Source organism: Nothobranchius furzeri, chromosome 3 (genome assembly GCF_043380555.1).
Source record: "Nothobranchius furzeri strain GRZ-AD chromosome 3, NfurGRZ-RIMD1, whole genome shotgun sequence".
NCBI classification, from domain to species: domain Eukaryota; kingdom Metazoa; phylum Chordata; class Actinopteri; order Cyprinodontiformes; family Nothobranchiidae; genus Nothobranchius; species Nothobranchius furzeri.
The window spans coordinates 92710911-92723898 of NC_091743.1; positions in this window are offsets into that span (position 1 = coordinate 92710911).

The window sequence follows — 12988 nt, forward strand, 5'->3', positions numbered from 1 at the left end:
TACCAGCTATGCTCCTCTCCACTTTTTTTTTACTTTTTCACATACAACGGGGGCTCTCTTTGCAGACAGAGTTAGCTCTGAGGAGAAAACACTCATGGGGGAGTTAGTGCTCCCTTGTGTGAGAATGCTTGAGCAGTAACCTATTTAGGGAGCACAGTGGAAAAGGAAAAGATTGTGGGGTGAATATCAATTCAATTCCAGTGAATTTTCTTGTTACTGGGTAAAAAATTCCTCCCTATATGTGTTTGGAAAAATATACAGTAAGCAGAGATTAGTTCATAGGGTTGGGTGTGACGTTCTCTTTCCTTTGCTTTGGTAGGTCAGGAGGTGTGGAAGCTTTCTGAACTAACAGGAAAATCAATAATAGAACATGGATACAAAAAGTCCCTAAAGAAAATGCAAAAGCAAAGAAAGAAAGAGAATTCTTACTCCTGTGTTCTGACAGTTATCAAGTTAGGGCTGCATAATGGTGCAGTTGCCTTGTAGTGAAAATGTTGCAGGTTTGAATCCTGGAGTTGGCCTTTCTGCACAGAGTTAGTGTACTCTCCTTATGCATGCATGGGTTTCCTTCAGGTGCTCCAATTTGCTCCTGCAACCCTACTGAGGGGGTAATTCACAATTTACATTATCTTGCCTTTACAAGTGAGGTTGTAGAGCAGTGACTGCTCTGGTCGATGACTGGATTCTGCTCATTTTCTGCCTGAACTGAAGCAAGAAGGAAAGGGATAGACAAAGTGAAAGAGAGAAAGAGAGAAACACTACAAGCAAATAAGTAAAAAAAAAACATGGTTTGTTGTTTAAAAAAACTATTTTAAAAAACTGAAACATTCTGTTGATCACATCTTCAACCTGGTCTGACCAATCACATCCAAACATCACAGATGAAGTGAAACAGTTCATGCATAAAACAGCAAAAATACTTCAGAGGCAACAAAAACACACAAATAGATACGTATCAAGCTATTTTAAACCTTCGATAACAAAGTGAGTCACAATGTATGATTAAAATATTACCATTGGCACTATTGAGGTGTCATTTATCTTAAATATGAGTCATTTTCATCAACCTGAATTTATACCTGGGGATAAAACACTTTGTTTCATTGACACCTTCAGTAGCATCTTAGGCCAGTTGGTTTCTGTATTTCAATGGTAGTCTAGAGGTGAAAACATCTGTTTGACATGTGCTAATATTGGTTCAAATCCCGGTGGGGTTGGAATATTTCATGTTTTTATATTTTGGCTTTATTGCTTATTTTCTGCAAAACAATTTGTGTCTCTAAACATCTTTAGAATTTGGTCATTTCCTTTATTTTATTTTTTTTAACCGTGTCCTGGCTGTGAAGCAAACAGAATTGATGTCTGAATGCTGGTAACAAGCCTTACTGTCATGGGTAATTCTGCAGGTTGAGTGCTTTGCAGTCTTGTTTCTGGTTTTATTGTATTTTTGGTACTTCCTGTTTTATTTTGTGCATTCACTTCCTGTCTCATTACAGGCAGCTTCACGACATGAGGCTCCTCACTAATCTGCCTCATGTCTTGCACCTGGGTCCTGGCTTCTCCATTTAAGCGTCTTTGCAACAGTTTCCTTTGCCAGTTTGTCTTCTTTAGGCCTAGTCCACATGTAGCCGGGGTTTTTTAAAAACGAATATCCGCCCCTCCAAAAACTTGCATCCACACCACCGCGTTTAAAAAAAAAACTCTGTCCACACGTACCCAGATAAATACGTTGTCAAGGACATGCCAGACCTGTAGGCGGCAGTACTTCCCCCGTTCTTAACCTCGTCCTTCGTTTGTGGTCTTCCGCAAGGAGCAGTAATTCCTCTTGCAAAAACAAACAAGCAGAAAGCGCTTGGACAATTGATGGATCGGGTAGTGACAGAGCGCAGCTCTGAAGGCTTCCATGTCGGCTAGTGTAAACACAGGTCGTACACGTGATGTCAGCATTTTTTTGTCGCGGAAAGTGACGTTGCGGACCTTAAAACTCCGGTTTTGTCCGTCCACACGCAGACACCCAAAACGGAGAAAACGCAGATCTTCACTTTGGCCGGAGTTTTTAAAAAGATCCGTTTTCGTGTGAAAAAACTCCGTTTTCGTGTGGATGACAGGCCAAAACGTAGGAAAATATCTACGTTTTGGCAGATCCCCGGCTACGTGTGGACAGGGCCTCAGTTGAGTACTGTGAACCTGCTCTCAGTAACACCTTGTGAGAGTGTATTTAGTTAGTTTTGGACTTGTTCAGTTGTGCTGTACTGCCAGGAATCCCTTCTGCTGATTAAAACTGTGTGAGCTCTGCATTTGAGTCCTCTTTGTGCTCTGATACTTACAGATTTACTCTCAGGTGGAGCATCAAAGCGTCTGCTTTAAATGTCACGCCTGATACTTAAATCTTTATTGTTATTGTTTTTGAATGCTTTGTAATTCTGACCAGACACGGAGACAGAGGTGAAAGAGAAAGGAAAAGACAAAAGGTTGGAGGGGGGAGGGGGTCCACAAAAATAAACAATAATGATCAAGAGTCTGCTTCTAGACCTGCAGAAAGAGAAAGAATAGAAAAAAATGGGACACACAACAATACATCAGGAGCAAGCTATCACTGTGTCAGCCCGATGATGAAATATAAAATCAACATTGTTTAACTGAACAATCACACGATAATAAATCACAGTGCATTTAGTGCCAACCACAGCCTTAAGACCTGTGTTTAACGTGCCCAAGTCCATACTTATGAGAGCACCATGTGAGCACCTGTGTGTGTACACGCGCTTGTTTATGTAAGGTTTCTCTATAGGAGCGTCCAATAGAGAGTGTGAGGGGCCACAGATCTGCCCCCCAAAGATAGGTAGGAGACGGAGGGAGCTCCAAGTCCCAGAGATCCAGGCGCTGCCCCAGAGCGCAGGAACCCCAAGGAGACTGCAACCAGAAAGGCCCCCGCCCCCTTGAGAGGCACAGAGGGTCGCCCCGGGGGGCCACAACCAGCAGCCGGCAGAGTCCCGGGACCCAGCGACCCGGGACCCAGGGGCGACCACCCCCGCCGGGGACCCAGCAGAGCCCAGGGACCCAGACCCCACCAGACAGCCACCGGGATTGATCAGGCAGATGCCAAAAATCTTAAACTCCCTGACCCAGGTGCCATGAACACTCAAATCAAATCAAAGCTTTATTTATAAAGCGCCTTCCGCAACCCTGTCAGGCAGCCCAAGGCACCACACTCCACACCAGGTGTGGCAGGGGGAGGGGAGATGAAGATCTATATCATCAAAAGAAATCCCAGGAGAGGGGAGGAGTCAAAGGCCCCACCTGACATATACAGTCATACACAAACACAGTCACACACTCCCTCCCTCATGCTCACACATACACACACAACCTAAGACTTACAAAAATGCATGCCGGACACCCACTCATGCTCCCCATACACACCCTATTCACTCTGGTCCCGGTACTGCTGCACACTGGGTACAACCATTACCTGCTGATGAGCAGGCTCCCCCGCCCAACGCTGAGCACAGCAACCCACCACCCCAGACCCCAACCAGACGGCCAGATTTCCCTCCTAGCCTCCAGCCCCAGGAAGCCTAGCAACAACAGAATTTGGTCATTTCCAAGCAGCATTTTAGTTGATTTTTACTCTGCTCACCTCACATGGACTCACACTGGCTAAATAAACAAAGAAAGTTAAAGAATACAAAAAAGAAGCATGTTGGTCCTTAAAATTTAAACAGTTTACCAATAAAGGATTGAAAACATCATACTGGCAAGTGCAGCTAAAGAAGAAGAAAATAGTTACTGCTGAGACCAGGATGTGAAGCTATGCAAAACTGCATGCCAGCCCAGCACAATAACCACTAGACTGAGTTTGGTACATTACACTTGTTGCCTTTGTCACAAACCAAAAGCTGCACAGGGGAGACAGGTTTCAGACCAGAGACTAGCTTCCAGGGGAGGAGCAGGGCCTGATGTTGGGAGCAGGAAGATGGAGTGACGTACAGCTTATACATTAGGCCGTTTCGGGAATAAAAAAAAACATTTATAAATTTGCAACTGAAACAGGAAAATGCAAGAACGCAGCCAAAACAAGCTTGGGGGTATTCTTCCATGAGGAAACAACATTACATGCTAAAAAGTTCCAAAAAGTGGATTTTCCATTATCCCTTTAACGTAGTCATCCCCTCACATATTATTGGTAAATTAGACGATAAATGGGTCTAAAATGAACACACACACACAAGGTTTATTCATATGTCAGTTACTTTTAGAGCCAAAGCCACATGCTACATGGACTTGCCATGGTGATAATATCACAAAATTTGAGCATCATTCAATTGCACGAATATCACCATCACATCTGCCTATTGTGCTTTTTTGATCAATTATTTGCTCATTTTATTCATTAACAAAAAACAACAACAAAAAATACTTGTGTTTCTTCATCCCTTCCCTTATCTGTTCAGAAATATAACTGAATAAAAGAAGCAGTAAAGTGTTTTAAATAACCACACCCGCTAAAATCCTCTTAACTGAGTGCACATGAAGTAAATGATCTAAGAGCCAAGTTTGACAGTTCCATATGTGTGCGAGTTCCAGATCTTTGCTCGAAATAATTTCCTTTCAGCAGACCTTTCTGAATTTTAAATACCTCTGCAGTGTGGCCGAGCAGGGGTGTAAAAGCCAAGCTGACAAAGAGCAGAAGGCAGCACACAATGTGAACGGATCAGAGCCAAAACATAACAGAACTATATTAAAAAATTGCTTACACTTGAAAGTAAATGCTTGCTTGGACCAGAAAAAGACACTAAAATAAATGTACATTGCATTTTAAAGATAGTAAACATGTCAAAAATAACCTCATTTTGATCACAAAATAAGAAATTTCATCCGTCCATCTTCAAGGTCTCTCTCCTCAGCCACTTGGGCCAGCTCTTCCGGGTGACTATTACGGCCACCTGAAAAACATGGTCCCTCCAACATATCCTGGGATTTCCCTTAGGTCTCCTCCTGGTTGGGCGTTCCAGAAAACCTCACTAGAGAGGCATCCAGAGGGCTTTCTAACCAGATGCCTGAGCCACTTCAAATGGCTCCTCTTGTTGAGTAGGAGCTGTGGCAAAGGACAACACTGTTTTTGTGTTTGATTTCCTGGCTTGATTTAAACTGCAGAGTTTGACGTGTTTTAGAAGCATAGCGCGTCAAAAATAGACTCGAAACTTAATGATAGCATGCCCTTGCTTCTGGGGCGCGTCCAAAATGTCGTTCTTCTTCTGGAAAGGAACTCATCCACTACGACGGCAGCTAATTGCTGCGTGGTACGTTTTGCGGCCTTTTTGCGACGCTTTGACGTGCAGTGGACAGAAGTGGTTAAGCCACCAAAATGGATCCCCTCAACACCTTGGCTGTGCCTAGAAATACTGTCCATAAAAGTTATGAAGATAATCTGTGACTAAGGACAGTCTTGGTCCAAATTTCACCAGGAATGAGCCCGACTTACTGCCAACAATCTAAGTAAGTAAGTAAAGTTTATTTATATAGCGCCTTTCACAGATATAAATCACAAAGCGCTGAACAACATGAGTAAAATCAGGGCAAATACCTCAAACCAATAAAAACATCATAAAAACAATAGCAGTGACAACAATAGTAACCAAAATCAGGAGTAAAAACAAAGTCAAGGTGTGAACAAGAACAAAGCCATCTTTTAGAATATTTAGCGGGGGAAAGCCTGGATGAAAAGGTGAGTTTTAAGATGTTTTTTGAAGACCTCTACAGATTTCAAGAGATGGAGATTTGAAGGCAGACTGTTCCAAAGTCTGGGGGCAATAGACTGAAAGGCCCTGTCCCCTTTGGTTTTTAGTCTGGCTCGAGGAACAGTCAGGAGGTTTTCAAATGTGGATCTAAGGTTCCGAGAGGTGGTGTGTGGGGATAAAAGCTCAGATAGGTAGCTTGGAGCCTGGTTGTTAAGAGCTCTATAGGTCAGTACTAAAACTTTAAACTGTATTCTATATTCTACCGGGAGCCAGTGGAGGGACTGTAACACTGGAGTGATGTGAGCTCGTCTGCTGGATTTGGTTAGGAGGCTGGCTGCTGCATTTTGGATGGCTTGAAGGCGTGAGAGGGAGGTTTTGCTGAGACCAGTAAAAAGAGCGTTACAGTAGTCTAAGTGTGATGACACAAAGGCATGGATGATTTTTTCCAGATCTGCAGTAGAAATCAGTTTACGGACTTTTGAAATGTTTCTCAGTTGAAAGAAACAAGAGCGGGAGACGGTTTTGACGTGTGAGTCTAAACTTTTTTTTTTTTTTTACCGTGTCCTGTCTGGCTGTGAAGAAAACAGAATTGATGTCTGAATGCTGGTAACAAGCCTTACAGATTTACTCTCAGGTGGAGCATCAAAGCGTCTGCTTTTAATGTCATGCCTGATACTTAAAACTTTATTGTTATTGTTTTTGAATGCTTTGTAATTCCGACCAGACACGGAGTCAGAGGTGAAAGAGAAAGGAAGAGACAAAAGGTGGGGAGAGAGGGTGGGGTGGGGTGGGGGGGGGGGTTTCCACAAAAATAAACAATAATGAACAACAGTCTGCTTCTAGACCTGCAGAAAGAGACAACAAGCAAAAGGACAAAAAAAATGGGACACAACAACAATACAACAAGATCTAGCTATCACTGCGTCAACTTGATGAAGAAATATATAATCAACATTGCTTAACTGAAGAATCACGATAATAAATCACAGTGCATTTAGTGCCCACCACAGTCTTAAGACCTGTGTTTAACGTTCCCAAGCCCATACTTTTGAGAGCACCATGTGAGCACCTGTGTGTGTACACGTGCTTGTTTATGTAAGGTTTATCTATAGGAGCGTCCAACAGAGAGTGTGAGGGACCACAGATCCACCCCCAAAGATGCGCAGGAGACGGGGGGAGCTCCAAGTCCCAGAGATCCAGGCGCTGCCCCAGAACACAGGAACCCCAAGGAGACTGCAACCAGAAAGGCCCCAGATCTGCAGTAGAAACCAGTTTACGGACTTTTGAAATGTTTCTTGGTTGGAAGAAACAAGAGCGGGAGATGGTCTTGACGTGTGAGTCTAAACTTAAAACTGGATCAAAAATAACTCCCAGCTTTCTAATGTTGGCCTTGGCTGATGGGCAAAAAGACGCAATTTCTTGCTCGATTTTTGGCTGACGTTCCGGGGGTGCAGAGATCAGGGTCTCTGTCTTGTTAGCATTGAGGACAAGAAAGTTGCTGGACAGCCAGTTACTGATCTGGGTCAGGCAGAGTACAAGTGTGGCCAGCCTGTCCAGCTGGTGTGGCATAAAGGACATATAGAGCTGAATATCATCAGCGTAGACGTGGTAGGAGATGTCTGGGAAAGACTGAAAGATGCCAGCTAGGGGAAGAATATAGAATGCAAATAGTAGAGGCCCTAGAACTGAACCTTGTGGGACCCCGCATGTTAGAGAGGCAGTATCTGAAGAGAAGGTTTCGGACTTCACTGTGAATGTTCTGTTAGTGAGATAGGAAGAGAGCCAGTCTAGAGCAGAACCTGAAATCCCAGCCAGGGCCTTTAACCTGTTTAGTAGAACGTTGTGGTCTACAGTGTCAAAAGCTGCACTGAAGTCAAGCAGGACCATGACAAAGCATTTCCCAGCATCAGCAGTCATCAGGAGGTCATTATGCACCCTTACTAGAGCAGTCTCAGTTGAGTGCTGCTTCAGAATGCCAGATTGGAAGGGGTCAGAGATCTTTGACTTGGAAAACCAGGATCTGAGTTGGGTTTCAACAACCTTCTCAAGTACTTTACTGATGAAAGGTAGTTTAGAAATGGGCCTAAAGTTACTGGTGGAGCTGGCGTCAAGGTTGGGTTTCTTTGAGAGAGGAGTCACTACTGCATTTTTAAAGTAAGATGGAACACAGCCTTGTCTCAGTGAGCTGTTGATTATAGTCAACAGAGATGGACTGATAGAGGCAAGGGACCCGACTAAATCAGAATCAGAATCAGATTAGGTTTTTTGCCATTTTCAGTGAACAAACAATTCACAAACTAGGAACTTGCTTCGGTACTAACATGCTACATATAACATGAATAATATAATTAAAAATAGAATAAAGTAGAATAAAATATAATAAACTAGCATAAAGCTTTGCTATAAAAAGGCAGGTAATGGTAATATGGGCGATAACGTGACGTTATGTCAAGTACAGCAGACGAGCATGGTTGTGTGTTTATAATCTATTCACAAGTCTAACGGCAGATGGAAAGAAGCTGTTCTTATGGCGAGAGGTTCTGGTCTGGATTGACCGTAACCTTCTGCCTGAGGGAAGCGGCTCAAAAAGTCTGTGTCCCGGGTGAGAAGGGTCAGCTGCTATCCGACCTGCACGCCCCCGAGTTCTGGAGACGTACAGGTCCTGGAGAGATGGAAGGCTGCAGCCAATCACATTCTCAGCAGAGCGCACAATGCGCTGCAGTCTATGTTTGTCCCTCACTGTGGCTCCAGCGTACCACACAGCGATGGAGGAGGTGAGGATGGACTCAATGATGGCCGTGTAAAACTGCACCATCATCTGGGCCGGCAGCTTGGCCTTTTTCAACTGCCGCAGAAAGTACATCCTCTGCTGGGCCTTTTTGATCAGGGAGCTGATGGATGGCTCCCACCTAAGGTCATGTGTGATGGTGGTTCCGAGGAAGCGGAAGGAGTCCACATTGGTGACGGGGGTGTCCGTCAGGACGAGGGGGAGAGATGGGGCTGTGACTTTCCTGAAGTCCACAATCATCTCCACTGTCTTCTGAGCATTGAGCTCCAGGTTGTTGCTGCTGCACCAGTACACCAGCCGTTCCACCTCCCTCCTGTAGGCAGACTCGTCACCGTCAGAGATGAGCACGATGAGGGTGGTGTCGTCCACAAACTTGATCAGTTTAACGGAGTCATGGCTCGAGGTGCAGCAGTTTGTGTACAGGGAGAAGAGCAGAGGAGAAAGTACACAGCCCTGTGGAGATCCTGTGCCAATTGTCTGAATGGTGGAAACACCAAACCCTAAGGCACGTACTGCCTTCGGTCCGTCAGGAAGTCAGTGATCCACCTGCAGGTGGAGTTGGGAACGTTGAGCATGGAGAGCTTGTCCTGGAGCAGAGCAGGGAGGATGGTGTTGAACGCAGACCTGAAGTCCACAAACAGGATCCTAGCGTAGGTTGCCGGGGAGTCCAGGTGCTGCAGGATGAAGTTGGAGGGCCAGGTTGATGGTGTCGTCTACAGACCTATTAGCTCTGTATGCGAACTGCAGAGGGTCCAGGTGGGGGGAGGTGAAGGACGTGAGATGAGGGAGGACCAGGCGCTCAAAAGACTTCATGACTACAGACGTCAGCGCCACAGCCCTGTAATCATTCAGTCCAGTGATACGGGGTTTCTTAGGGACAGGGACAATGGTGGACAGCTTAAAGCAGGCTGGAACATGGCAGGTCTCCAAGGAGATGGTAAAGATGTCCGTGAAGATTGGAGACAGTACCTCTGCGCAGTGTCTCAGGGTAGCGGGGGAGACACCGTCCGGCCCGGGGATTTCCGTGTGTTTTGCTTACGGAAAACCCTGAGCACTTCCTCTTTTGTCACTGAGATGGTAATGGAGGGGGAGGGGTGGTCAGTGGGGACTGTACTATTCACAGTGGTGGAGGTGGTGGGGGAGGCATGTGACACCAGAGTGGCTGAAGAAACCTGTGCAGTAGGGGTGGGGTGGGGGATGGGTGTTGCACTTCAAACCTTGCATAAAAGGAGTTGAGTTGTTCAGCCAGTTGTAGATCATCAGCAGCATGTTGGGCTCTGGGCTTGTAGTTGGTGATTTGCCTGAGCCCTCTCCAGACAGAGGAGGTGTCATTGTTAGAGAACTGCTCCTTTAGTCGCTTGTTGTACAGAGATCTCGCCTTCTTCAACTCTTTTGAGAACCTGTACTTAGCGCCCTTATAGCTTTCTCTGTCCTCGGCTCTGTGGGCTGCTTCTTTCTCCCTCCTCAGCTGTCTCAGTCTGGGTGTGAACCAGGGCTTATCGTTGTTAAAAGTGCCCTGATTTTTGTTGGAATAATGCTGTCCTCACAGAATTTTATGTATGACGTCACAGTGTCTGTATATTCATCCAAGTTGTCTGTGGCAGATCCAAACATGTTGCAGTCTGTTGTGTCCAGACACACGCGAAGCTCCTCCACAGCCTCGCAGGTCAACTTCTTAGTAGTCCTCACTGCAGGCTTGGAGAGCTTCAGCCTCTGCCTATATGAGGGGATGAGGTGAATCATGGCGTGGTCTGAGAAGCCGAGAGCAGTTTGCTGCACGGCTCGATAAGCTCCACTAACTGTGGTGTAGCAGTGGTCCAGCGTGTTCTGCTCTCTTGTCGGGCATTTAACAAACTGTCTGTACTTAGGCCATTCCTGGCTCAGATTTGCCTTGTTAAAGTCGCCGAGGATAATAACCTGAGAGTCCGGAAAGGTCTGTTCCACACTTAGGATCTGCTCCGCGAGCGCACGTTGAGCCTCGTGCACGTCCGCGCACGGCGGGATGTAACAGCAGCCAGAATGAATGAAGCGAACTCACGTGGGAAGTAGAATGGCTTACAGTTTATGAAGAGGAATTCCAGAGAAGGAGAACAGTGCTGAGAGATCACAGTCACATCCGAACACCAGGTATTGTTGATGTAGAAGCAGACATCTCCACCTTTTGTCTTTCCTCCGGATAAGTCCCGCTGTCTGTCTGCGCGGAGGAGCTGGAATCCCTCTACATGGAGCGCGCAGTCCGGGATTTGCTCGCTGAGCCATGTCTCCGTGAAGCACAAGACAGAAGAGGCAAAAAACGTCTCTGTTCCGTCTCATCAGCAACGCCAGTTCATCCGTCTTGTTACTAAGTGAGCGGACATTGGAGAGGAAAATCCCAGGTAAGGGTGTGCATGAGCCGCGTCTTCGTAGACGCACGAGCACTCCTACACGTTTTCCTCTTCTACGGCGTCTCACTTTCTTAATAAAAAAGTGGACCAAATCCGCCCCACCCACTAAAAAAACTGGCAATAGGTCCGTCGGCATTGATGTTCTGACGTTTAGAAGCTCTTCACGGGTGTAAGAGCACACTGACACACAATTTACAGACATAAACAAAAAAAAAAACACGCTGCATGTCAGCACCAGGGCGACCATCCTCGGCGCCATCTTGGATAAACTCCAAGATAGAAACAGAGGGAGGTAAGATACCTGATGAGAGCTTCATCTGACTGATTATTGAGGCTAAGTCATTTAGTGTAATTGGGGAGAAGGAGGTGAAAGACTCGGAGCACTGGGGGGCCTCCCCTCCTGGGGGGGGGGGGGGGGGGGTGCTGGTGGAATGCTGGATCTCAGATTCAGCACCTTGTTGGCAAAAAGTGGAGAAAGGTGTTACAGTTATCAGCTGAAGATAGCTGAGTCTGCTGCGGAGGAGAAGATACGATGCTGGAGATGGTATCAAACAAAACCTTGGGACTATTCTTAGTTTGACATATGAGGTTGCTGAAGAAAGAGGACCTGGCATTTTCTACAGCTTTGTTGTGTGACTCGAGAAGTTCTTTAAAATATTTGCGATGAACAATGCGGCAGAATTTCACGTAAAAAGAAATTTGCATGAATAAAAGCAGAAAAAGAATTTAAGGGAAGTCAAGCTCTGCAGAAAATGGGTTGACAGTTAACAGAAAACTGTGAACTGTATAAGAAAGAGCCACTAAAATGACTGTGGAGACTCGTGCGTTGTGCTGAAGTTATACTAACGCCCAAATATAGTGATTCCCACAAGCTGGTTCAGAAACACTGAAGACCTAACAGTAAAACATTTGGAGGTAAAGCAGAATAAATCTGTAGCTAGTAAAAATTAAAGTAAATAATAAACATCGGCTGTGTCTCAATTCAGGGTCTGCATCCTTCGAAGGACCCAGCCCACCCGGCCGACGTGGGCTGCGTCCTCCGTCGGCCGGGTAGACCGGATGTTAACGGCTGTGAATTTGGACAGGCCTAGCCTTCATGAACTCCTTCGCGAACGTTCCGTTGCCTAGCAACCGTGGAACCGCTGGCCGAAGGGAGAAGGAACTTTAAACGATGGAGCTCGAAGTTTTATTTAGCTTTTTAACCCCCAGAAACCCAAATTTAGAAAACAACTGCAAAATCTTTTTTTAACCTTTCACATGTTGTTCTAGGAGGCCAGATAAACGGGCCTATTTACACATTTTAACAGCCAATAGTGTTGCAGAACCAAACAATAGGACCTATTAGCAATGTAAATGTGGTTTTAAAAAGAAAAAAATGGGGAAGGTTTATTCTTGTAGACTTAAATCTGATGTTGTAATATTACAACCGTGGGTTTCTGGGGGTTAATCATTTCCTTGACTGTTGGAGAGCTAATTCAGAGAAAATACTTTAGACAAGCTGAGCCTGAGCAAAGATGTGATAATAGTTTTTAATACTTTCTAAGGGTCTTCATTTGACCAAAACCGATTTATCACCTTTTAAGACTTTTCAAGACCCAGCGGATACCCTCTAGTAAACAATTCTCATTTGTAAACAAAAATAAAATCCAAGAGTTTAATGCAGAACTGATTTTATTTAGATATTTCTTTTATATGTACATGTTTAATCTTCCTTAACCATTTTTTTCTAGCAAAGTAAAAAGCTGTCAAAGTTCTCCCTTCTCTCCTGTGCCCTCTGCTGCTCTGCCTCCCTCTGCAGCCTCAAGTCCTCCCTGATCAGCTCCAGAAGCTGGTCATCGCTGGCACCTTCCCCTGGATGCCCATTTTCTCCAGAATAGTCTTAACAAACATGTAAGAAAAGAAACAGATAGAGAAAAGAGGACAACGGGTTATTCCTTTCATGTTTTCGCAGAAAAAAATAAACTCAAACGAGTTTTTTAAAATATGAGATGTTATTGTACCTCCATGCCACAGCCGCCGAATATATATATATATATCCGGTGATCATGTGGTCCATCTCCGCCCTAAGCTTAATA